The sequence below is a fragment of the Euphorbia lathyris genome, chromosome 3 (assembly GCF_963576675.1).
Source record: "Euphorbia lathyris chromosome 3, ddEupLath1.1, whole genome shotgun sequence".
NCBI classification, from domain to species: Eukaryota; Viridiplantae; Streptophyta; class Magnoliopsida; order Malpighiales; family Euphorbiaceae; genus Euphorbia; species Euphorbia lathyris.
Genome location: NC_088912.1, coordinates 109,529,591 through 109,541,434, shown reverse-complemented (window position 1 = coordinate 109,541,434; position 11,844 = coordinate 109,529,591). Strand labels below are relative to the sequence as shown.

Below are 11,844 nucleotides of genomic sequence, written 5' to 3'. Positions count from 1 at the left end.
TTTAAGTTTGATAGCATTAAGATTACTATCTTTTCGATCGTTACCCCTTTTTCGGTATCCAAACTGCTCCTCCTCTTCAGACTCGGATAGTTCATCATCAAAATTCAATCTCCCGCGTCCTCCTTTCTTTTGGCTTGATTTCTTTTGGTTTGAAACCAAATCAGCCACAATAGCCCCTAACCTCTTCATCTCACCTACAATAGCTTGTTGCCATTCTTTAGAATCAACATCGTTAACGTTGTCCTTTTTAGGTTCGTTAGACATGACAAAATATATAAAGAATGAAAGAAAAGTGAAATCTAGTCTAAAGCAAGAAAAGAAGAAAAAGAAAGTAAAAGAAGTACCTCACAACCGGTTCAATCACTCTTTTATATTATCTTGATAGATCACAAGGATTATCTCGGGTAATATAAATGCCAATGAAGCAAAAGAATGACAAAATAAAGTAGAGCAGAAACTAGAAGCAAAGAAGACTAATATTGTAACGATAACCAAAGTTTAGCACACTAAGAATAGAATAAAAGACGATTTTCGAAGAAGAGACAAATGTTTGAAAGAAATTTTAAGAATGTGTGTTTAGCATGCAAATTCTAGAAAACTTGTAACTTTAGTACAAACAATGAGCCGATTTTTTTTTTTTTTTTCCTTTTTTTTCCTCTTTTTTTTTCCTTTTTTTTCCTTTTTTTTTTCTTTTTTTTTCCCTTTTTTTTTTAAACTAGATTGGAATTGATTAACAAATTAAACTTGCACTAATGATTTAGCATGCAAAAAAAAATTGAAGAAATTCACACACATAAATGGGTTTGGCTAGTAAGAATAGAATCCAAAAATAATCAGTTCGCTACAACTAAGAACCTAAATAACTAGATGCAAAGATATGAGGAACTCGATCAATAATTAAAGACTCTAGATTGGGGTAATTTTTTTTTTTTTTTTAATTTCGACAAACAAAACAAAAACAACAAATTCCTTAAGAGCCAAAGCTCTGATACCAATTGATGTGATATTGGTTATGAAAAAGAGATAATAACCAAATCAACAAGTTTTCCCGATCTATCTTAAGGAATTAATAGAATCAAATAACAAACATAAATTGGTGATAACAAACCAATCCCAAAGAATTAAAGACAATGAAAGGAGATCTGACCTTACACCTTCGAATAATTAAATTGGAACCTGAGTGTTTGGCGATTCACAAGTACCTTACCAAAATACTTGTTCACGATCAAGATACTATTGCAAGAATGATGACCCGGTCTCTCAAGCTCACAATAAAGAATTCAATCCCGGATTGAAAATAATTCCCAAAGGAAAAGAAGAACTTTTGTTCATAAAAATATTGATTTCTGATTGATGAAAATAATGAAGAATACAAGCCTTTATATAGGCTACAAAATAAACCTAAACCTAAACTAAAAAGGAAGTTGAATCCTAGTGCACCAAGGTAAAAGAAATCCTAATTAGACAAGGAAAAACATTAAATTCGTTTTTGTCCTTTAGAGCCCAATTTCAGCCCACTAATTAACATTATTTGGGCCTTTTAATTAGCTAGAAATAAGCCCAATCAAACCTATAAGGTTATAGCATTAATTTTAATGAGTCCCAATGGGTTTTGCACATGCCAAACACATGCAAGTCCAAAGCTTCTCTTAAAATATGATCAACCTTTTTACATATCACTATTATGGGCTTGGGCTTGGATACAACACAAAAACACACCATCTTTAATGACTTCGCTAGAATTCATTCCTTGTTTAAAGAAGCTCAAGATGAGTCCATTAAGCATTTGTTGGTCTTTCTTTGCACGATTCTTCGTCATAGGTCCAATTGACAGCTCCAATGGATCCCTCATGCTTCTACTAGGCTCCTTAACTCCAAGCTCCTTTGTTCCATGCTCTTGTGCTTTTGATATCACATCACTTAGTGCAGAACCTTGATGCACTCCAATCGTAATAGGTACACTCGTGCATGCTCCCTCATACATGTCCTTTATGATGTCAAAACCAAACTGCTTGAATGGATCCTTACATAGTTTTTTTTATCAAGATATTTTATAAGTTATTTTATTATATCTGTTAAATTAAAATTAGATTATATATAATATTTTTAATTTTCTTTTGTTATTATTTTGACTACTCATAAAAAAGGCTTCTAAAACTCTCCTCATTATTCTCTCTGCTTCCACTATTATATATAGTATATAGAATCCATCACTAAAAATGAGAAAGAAAATTAGAATGAAAATCATGACAAAACATGATTTATAATTGAAAGAAACTTAAAATAAATTTAATATATTTTATTTATTCTTTTATTATTATTAGGAAAAATTATAAAAATAAACCTTGTGGTTACACCTGTTTTCGATCGACGCCATTGTGGTTTAAAAATTTACAAACTGGTATCTTGAGGTTTATTCTGTTAGCAAACACCAGCCAAATTGACAAACGGTGTTAAAAAAAAGTCAAAAGTCAAAGAAAAAAGAGCTAATTTTATCTTTAAATTGATTTATTTTATAAATTAATCTCATTATTATCTAATTATCACAAACCAACTCCAAAATAAAAAATAAAAATCAATTACATCATCTCCTTCCTCTCTCATTAATTTTTTATATTTTTTTTATTTTTTTATTTTTCTCTCTTCTCTGTTCTATTTGTTAATATTTTTCTCACTAAAATCAATTGTTCAATTACGGTTTTATGGAATCAGTTAAAGAGAGATAAGGCAAAGGCCAAAGCCCCATATTCTATTGGGCTTTATATAAAAATAATCCAACTATTTTTTTTTATTCTTTCAGAAAAAAATTAAAGGAGCTCAAATTCTTTAAAAAACACAGTAAGCTGAAATTAATAATATAAATCATAATTAGTTTCGAACATTTAAATTTATTGTTTTGCAAATTGTTATGTTTATGATGTATATAAAAGAGAACTAATTATGTTTTAAAAAACTAACTAATTAGTTTAGTCCTACCATTATTGATGAAGAGCAAATTAACACATTTTTTCAAAATCACCGCACTAACTATAGAGCTGAATTTGTACCTTATATAATTATACTTTTTTTTATGGCTCAATACATTTTTAACCATAAGTGAATTTTTTAACTTTTTAAAGTGATCTATTGTCCTTTTGAATTTAATTAAATTGTACACATTTAAACATTTTCATAATCTTTTTTTACTCCACCACCTGGATTTTAAAGGATAAATATATAAATTTAAACAAATTTAGAGGACAAATATGATATATTAAAAGTATAGGGAGCAATTGAGTTGTTTGGCAAAATCTAGGGGTTAGGAATGTATTAAGCCTTTATTTAGTGATTTGACCCATATCTTCTATTGATTTTTTTAAAATATTTTAACTGCAACAGCTATTCAAATGTATTCAAACTTACCCATAGGTCACTTTACCAACTAGCTAAAAGTAAGATTTAACAGTTACAATAACAATCTAAATGCTGAAGTAAAAAGGACGCTGACTTGGCAAGGAAAATGAGCATCTGCCAAAGAATGAGCTGGAAATGGTTGACAAGCTAAGAGAATTATGGAAACAACCTCAGAAAGAGCTCAAGCTAAAATGGATAGCAACTTTTCTTTTTTTGATGAAAAATGGATAGCAACTTATGCTAGCGTGAGAATGACTGAATGCAAAAATTGATAGATAGCATATTGAAGGAAGACAATGAGAAGTTCTTAACGAGGTTTAGGAATAGAACTCACAAGTTTGTGCATTTGTTTGATCTTTGTTTATGTTTTTTTTGGCCTAATCCTCCAACAGCCCCCTTAACTTGTTCAAATTGGTCATTTTACCCCTCCAACTCATCGAATGTCCTATTTACCCCCTTAACTCTATAGAAATGGTATTTCCCACCCATAAACTTGTTCAAATTAGTCATTTTACTCATCCTCAACTCATCGAATGTCCTATTTACCCCCTTAACTCCATAAAAGTGGCATTTCTCACCCTTTATGATCATATTTACCCCTTAACTCCATAAAAGTGGTATTTCTTACCACTTGCAAAATTAATAGCACTTATTCAAATGAGTTTGAAAATATATTTTTTAATATCAACCTTTTATTTTGTTTTAATTTGATAATTATATTGATCCTTCATGTGTTTATTATAATAATATTGTATCACAATAATTACATAATCAAAATTTAACTAGCAAAAAAAGTTGAAAAGAGAAAGAATGAATAAAAGATACAACAATAACATTTTTTTTTGATAAAAAAACAAGAACATTAATATAAACAAGTTAAAAACATTATGTGTAGGTAAAAGGTACCAAAATAGGCCTATGATTTTGGAGAAGTATCAATTTAGGTTCCAGGTACAAAATAGCACCAATATATGTTTAACATTTAGGCCTCGATGACGGATTGTAAAGGGTGAGAAATACCACTTTTATGGAGTTAAAGGGGGTAAATATGACATTCTATGAGTTGGGGAGCGGTAAATGGACAAGTTGAGAGGGTGAGAAATACCACTTTTATGGAGTTAAGGGGGTAAATAGGATATTCTATGAGTTGGGGGATAAATGGACAAGTTGAGGGGATGGGAAATACCACTTTTATGGAGTTAAGGGGGTAAATAGGACATTCGATAAGTTAAGGTGGTAAACTGACCAATTTGGACAAGTTAAGGGGGTTGGAGGAGTATTAGGCTTTTTCTTATATGATGTTTGATCAAATAAGTGAGTGAAAATGAAGTTTTGCTCTCTTATTTGGTTCTTCTTTTGTTCTCTATACCCCTGAACTTTTTTGGAAAAATATTATTTGCATTTGAATTTAAAGTGATACAATTAACTCTTATGTCTTGCTAGACAGAGCAAAATTGGAGATTCCAAGTTCAAACGCCATTTTCTGCTATGCTTACTTTTTTAATAGAAAGTTTCATCTAGCCAACTCTTATCTTTCTTTCATTTAGTAAACTAATTCTTTTGTTTTTTTTCACACAAATCTCGGCTAGCATTTCATGCTTGTTTGTGTAAACTAACTAATTCTTTTACACAAAGGTATGAGTCCTAGCTGGACCTCTAAAACTAACTCTTTCCTTAGTCTTTGATCCAACCCTTCCTTTTTTGCCTTTGGCTTATCTTTCCATTCATCACGTTCCGGCTTATCTTCCTTTGTTCGCTCTGAATTCTCAAGCATTATGCAACATTTTGGAAGCCTTCCTTAATACTCTTTAATATATATTTAGGAGTGAAGTTGAGCAATTAATTTTAGGAAAGAAAAATACATAAACTTAAACAACAACAATAAGTTTTGGAAACCTACACAGGTAGAGATTGAATTAAAGTAATAATAAAAATAAAATTGTTATCAATTAAACTCTTATCTAAACTTTGAATTTGAACATTATGGTATACAATTGAAATCATATCATAAGATGAAAAACAAAATTGTTGCAGGCACTTTTGAAATTGATCTGAAAATTAAAAACAAAGTTACAGGCTCATGAAATTTAAATTGATCTGAAAATAAAATTCATTTGCAACAACAATCCATATCCATACTAAAAGCATCATGAAAAGCGGTTTGATTTGCTAATGAATTAAATTAGAACTTATGCAAAATTGTAAAAAACAAACAAACTTCACAATATTGGAATGCATGAAGGATAAAGAATATTGCAGCAATTTTTATAAAACAATTTTCATTTTTGGCGCAGCATAGCAATAGTAGAATTGCAGCACTCCACACATTCATCCTGAATATAGCAACACAATATTGGAATAGAAAAACGTTATCTCAACTTATAATTTCATGTTCAACAAGAAAAAATTGGGATAAATGCAGGTAATGTTCATATGATTTCTTTACATGCTTGTTCATTGATTGTTCTACAACTTAATTTTTCACAGGTAACGGAGGATGTAGTTTTTCAGCATATTTAACTTCTATAGTTTGTATTAGTTACCAATATTTGAATAAGCTATATTATGATATTTCCATGATGTTGTTTTGAGATTCCATATTTTTCTTCAATTTATAATAGTTGAAAATTGACTTAAACATCGAAGTATGGACGCATTATTCTTTTGAGAGTTTGCTTATTTCATCTCAGGTATTCTAGAAACAGCCTACCAAGCTTGTGTTGGAGTTTGAAGACATCAAATAGGAATTTAATGAAAACTTTGATTACCATTTTCAGCTAATTAAATCAATTACAAAGTGAAAAGATTTTGAAAACAATCTAGCTAGCTCGACCAAGCCAAGTATTATTAACTACCATAAACAAGAAATTGTAGTAGCTAGCTGGCCCAATACTTAAGTCTTGTTTGGCATGCTAGGTAGAGATTTTCCAGATAGAAAGTATGTAATCAATGCCAGTGATCTCTCAGGCTGATATGATGGTACTTCATGTCCAGCTCCTCTTATGGTAGCAAATGTCAAATTTTTTGTATAAATCTCTGTGTATCCACCAACCTGAAACACCAATGTTTTATAATTCATAATTAAGAAATTAATTTGTATGTTTCAAAAAAAAAGAAATTAATTTGTACTGCGGTAAATACTTTTATAATTCATAAAAAATATACTTTTATAATTTTGATAGTGCAATATTATAACTACCTCTCCATTGAACAACCAAGGATACCATTCTATTTCGATTGTAAGGTTTAACTTCTTCAACGCATATTGAGTTGAAGTAACGGGTACCCTTGCATCAATATCACCGCTGCAACCCAACAAAACAAAACCTTAAGTTCAGCTCTACTTATTATTATATCATGTAGATGAATGTTTATATCCAAAGATATTTTTAGTAAATTTTAGTCTACTATTATAACCCATAAAATTTTTTTGGGTATTATATTGTATAAATATAATAAGTAATTGAATTATACATATGAAAAAGTATCTCAAACACAAAAACTCTATTTATTAATTAAAATTCAACGGAAAGTAGAATTTATTATATGTGTTTGTTTAAATTTAAGGGAGAGTTGCGCATATAGGTGAGTTAGATCATCAAAATTTATTGAAAACACATACATACCTATATATCAAAACTCTTAAACCATTATCCATGAATTCTCGTAGTAAGGAAAGGCTGCTTGTGGAGCTATAATTCCAGCCATTAATTACATCGCTACAAGGTTTCCAATCATGATCAAGCTTTGTCACATTAGCATGTAGTGCTTCTTGGACTTGTGGTCTATTTAAATATGCATACACATAATTATCACTACATGGATCAAAATTCACCAACTGCAATGCCAATATAAAAACAAACAATTAGGATTTTAAATTAAGTATTAATTTTAATTTGAAGCAAAGTAATGAAAAACTTACAGAAGGGTTTTTGGGTTTCTTGTTGTGGCATAAGGGGCTATAGATGTTGTAAATGTTAATGGCAGCAATATCACTATAGGCCTTGTTAATAGCTTCTGTACACTCTTTGCTCGGATTTCTCTGACCTTGTGGTGTGAAGTTACAACTTTTTCTAATAGTCAAACTATCCCTGTGTCACATCCCTGAGTCACACATCCCTGAGTCATCCGTTTCATCGTCTATAGCTGCATTTCCAATCTGTATCACATTTTTCGTTAAAATCCCTACACTAGACTAGCTAGACTTTGTAATATATATATCAACAAAACATATAGAACATATAAAATATATACCGCAATTCCTTTGAGCTTGATTCCGTGCTTTTGCTTGTTCTTGTTCTTGTTATGGGAAAGAATAGTGTGTGCAAATTGAGGAACATAATGGCCAGCATAACTTTCACCTGCAATGTAAAAATCTCTTCCTTTGTATTCTGGAAATCTTTTTAACCATTTCACCAAAAACTTATAATTATCTTTTGCTGTTTGTCTGTCTCCACTATTATTATAATCTGATGTTCTATTGGAGTATGAATATCCTACACCAGCGGGTGTCTCTAGAAATATCACATTTGCAACTGAATACAACAACAAAAACAACATTAGTATAAAATTGAAGTGCGAGATTAATCTACAAAACTGTGGACATTAATAAATATACCATTATTCCAAGCATATTTGTTCCTGTAAAGAGTTTTTCCATTACTATGGACTCTAAATGGTCCAAGCTCCTCCATTGCCCCATATCTCAAGGATGAACACCCAGGTCCTACATCATTAATTGATTATCAACCAATTAATTAAGCTGGACATTTTTTCTTGTCCATATAAATATAGATATATACACATATATATATGATTAAAAGGATACCTCTCCACTCCTACCAAAAAAAAAGATACCTCCATTGAGCCAAAGAAAAAGAGGTGCAGACTTAGAAAATGGTTCTTCTGCTTCCACAAAATAATAAAAAAGGGATCTTCCGGCAGTAGCATCAACAGTGACATAACCAGCATAGTGTGCAAACTTAACCATATGTTGTCCTGGCAATTTCTCTATCTTATCTTTCTCTTTTGATCCTTCCTTATTATCAACACTTTGGATTTCCTCATCATCTTCATCTTGGTCTTCTAAACTAAAATCTCTCAAATCAATATCAGATTTACTTCTGTAATTTTCTTTATACAGTTGGTCCAGTGCATCTGTTTGCCTCTTCAGATGCAGTTCTTCACCTGCACAACAACACATTGTGAATGTGATTATCACAAACAAAACAACAACAAATAAACATGGCTGTTGGGTTCCCATTTTTTTTTAATTTGTTGAATCTGAAGATCATGATTCTATATATATGTGAATATTCATCGACAAAAAATGGGAAATCCCTGTATATGGAAATAATTATTAATTTTCCATTTTTATGGTTATTTATTTCTATTTTTACCTTTCATATTGGTCAACCTTTGCTACTTCAATTTTTGAAGTTTTTAGGCTCATATGAAAAAAAGGTGGTATTGAAATGAAATGAAACCTGAACTAATCCAAAATCTCTTACCAAACCATCTATTAAAGGAATGAAATTAATTATGAACGATATAAATTACAAAAAAAAAAAAAAAATTCAAAATATATATTTGTTCCTGTTTGAAATATATATACTTAAATAATTAAAAACATTTATAAACATAATAACCTCAGTGTATCAATCCTTATCTTTTTCTTAATCTTCGTCTAATTTTAACCCTATCTCTAATTCAAAATAGGATTCCCGTTTACGCTTTCAGTAAATATCAAATATATAAACCATCAATTTCTGAATAAAAAAACCATCAATTTCTTTTCTTCTATTTTTATAAAAATAAATTATCTATCTCCACTAAATCGCATTAAATTGGGAGGATAATAATTTTATTTATTTTCTTAAACCAAATGTTAATTTATTTTTTATTCAAAATATATGCTATTTAGGAAATTCCTAAGCTTTTTCTATAACTATAAATTCAAATATTATTTCTGAAAACTAATAATTACATTTATAGACATCTAATGAAAATGAAAACTCCATTTTTAAAGATAAAAGTATATTATATATATAGATAAATTACTCTGAACCTGGTCAACTTATAACATTGTACCTTGAATTTTGTATTTAAAAAATGGAAACAAATCCTTTATTCACTACTCATAAAATTATTTATATACATAGTATTAATCTTCACCTACCATCACTGTATATATGGAAAGTAGCTCATTACTTAAAACTCAAAAATTAATATTATTTATTTTTGTTTATAGATGTAACTGGTCACAAAAAAAAATATTATGAAAAAAATATCATTTTCCTAAAAATTTAGTTCTTATAGTTTTATTTATTCCGATTTCAAAGTGTGCTATTATGGTGCCTGTTCTGCTTTTCGTGTGTCTTTGGCTTGGAACATGATAAAGAGAGAAAGAGAAAAGAGTTATGACAAAATAAAAGAAGAATAATGAGAAACTCAAACCTAAAAAAATTGGCATATATGCTTTGGTTTCAATTGGAAGAATGTGAAACTGAACCCTAAAACAAGACAAGAGAAAGACACACTAGGATAAATATATAGATGTTACGAAATTATACTTTTTAAGATTATTATCCTTACAATTTATTGTCTGAAACAGTTAGTAAATAGTACATATATATAAGTGAAAATAGAGATAATACTAATTAAAATACACTTTGATTTCGATTTAAGAAACAATGTAAAAATAGTGATAACATCGTGATATTATCCCAAGGACTAAAAGGGATATTCACCTCAAGAACGCCGCGTATTGATCCCCGAAGGGGAACCGGCAGGTGGATCTCCACGGATCTGCTTGAAGAGATCCGCTGGCGGACCTATGAGGCGAATCTCTTCATTCACCCGATTCGCCACTGTAACGGCTGGTCACCGACTCGGCCATAAAGATCATTAATGAGTTATCAATTAGCTAACCGCCAGGTTAAAGATAACTTGTAACCGCCGTTAATGGAGCATTAATGGAGGCTTTCTAGTTGCCTGAAGGTTACGACTTCTTAGCTATATATAGCCTGATTCCCTAGGCTATCAAGGTACACATTCTCACAACCTTTGTCAATTCAGTTTGTTTCCTTGATTCACCTTACTGACTTTGGCATCGGAGCTTCCCCCCGTCGAACCCAACGACGCCCCCCCACAGGGACGGACGTTGCTCGGAATTTCCCCACCTGTTATCAATTGGTGCGGTGAGCGTGGAATCCTTAATCAAACAAAGGATTTTTCGTTCACATTAAGAAACTATGACGACTGGAGATCAGAATCCCTCTTCAGGGATTGAAACACCATTAGTTACACCATCTAGTGCTAGCCGCACAGATTCAACTGCTCCTGCAGCGCACGTCAAAAGTAGTATGAACCCTGATGCTTTCATCAACATGTGTGCACAAGCCATCGGAGAGCGGTTTGGACCCGAGACGGGGAATCGCCTGCGGTCGTTCATGACCCTTCCTCCACATTGGAGCATGGCATCCACGTCAACTGTATCATCCTGGCCCTTGTTAAACTTTGGACCGGGCGCCCAGAGTTCTTCATTTCTCCAAGCTCACAACTCGGACTCCATGGTAACTACTACGGCGGCAGCTGGAGAACGATAAATCAATCGGGAGTTATTCCCTGGTGGCGCAGAAGGAAGTCAAAGGAATGATTCAACCCTTCCGGGCGGATCGACGGGTCTAGGGTTAAATCCTGGTGGGTTCGATATCCCAAGGCGCCCAATGACGAATCTATCCCTTGGCGGATCTGAGGGGCGAACACACAAAAGCGTAGAAGGGAGAAAAATAGGCGGTCTAAATCACCTTCGCCTCGACGACCGAGATCCTCACGTCGGGGAAGATCGCCCCCATTTCCTGGTCGTAGATGGAGTAAAAGGCTAGCGGAGACGCCCCATTCTAGTGGACCACCACCCCTGCCACCCTCAGGAATTGTTGGACACATCCCGTCAGGAAGCCATGGAGGAGGTAGTGGGCAAGCTCCCCCATGAGGGGGGCGGAGGAGGTAGTAGCGGAGGAGGAGGCGGACGCGGAAGCGGAGGAGGGCGTTCGCCATCAGATCCATCATCTGGGTCAAGTTCTTCTTCTTCTCCAAGCAGATCTCCACGAAGGGGTCGCCCAAGGGCGGATCCGGAGAATTTCGATGATAGAGTTAGAGCTCTGGTGCTCCGTATGAATGAGGAAAATGCCAGGCACAATCCGTTCGCCAATAGAGATTTGCCTTTCGCAGCTTGGATTGAGGCAGAGGAAACTGATAGAGCTTTTAAAATACCTAATCTGGCCATCTACACAGGTGTTGACAATCCGGAAGCTCACGTCAGAAAATACCGAATACTGCTCAAACTCAATCGTGCCACTGAGCCTGTGCTCTGCAAAATGTTTGTCACCACGCTAGGAGGTCCGGCCTACGGATGGTTTCAGTCTTTACCTCCGGGCTCAATAAACAGTT

At 32.8% G+C, this 11,844-nt stretch overlaps 1 pseudogene; it reads right to left on the bottom strand.

Annotated features, from left to right (window-relative positions):
• Positions 1–6,286: 6,286 nt before the first annotated feature.
• Positions 6,287–8,799, bottom strand: LOC136222858 (serine carboxypeptidase-like 40; annotated as a pseudogene).
• Positions 8,800–11,844: the final 3,045 nt, after the last annotated feature.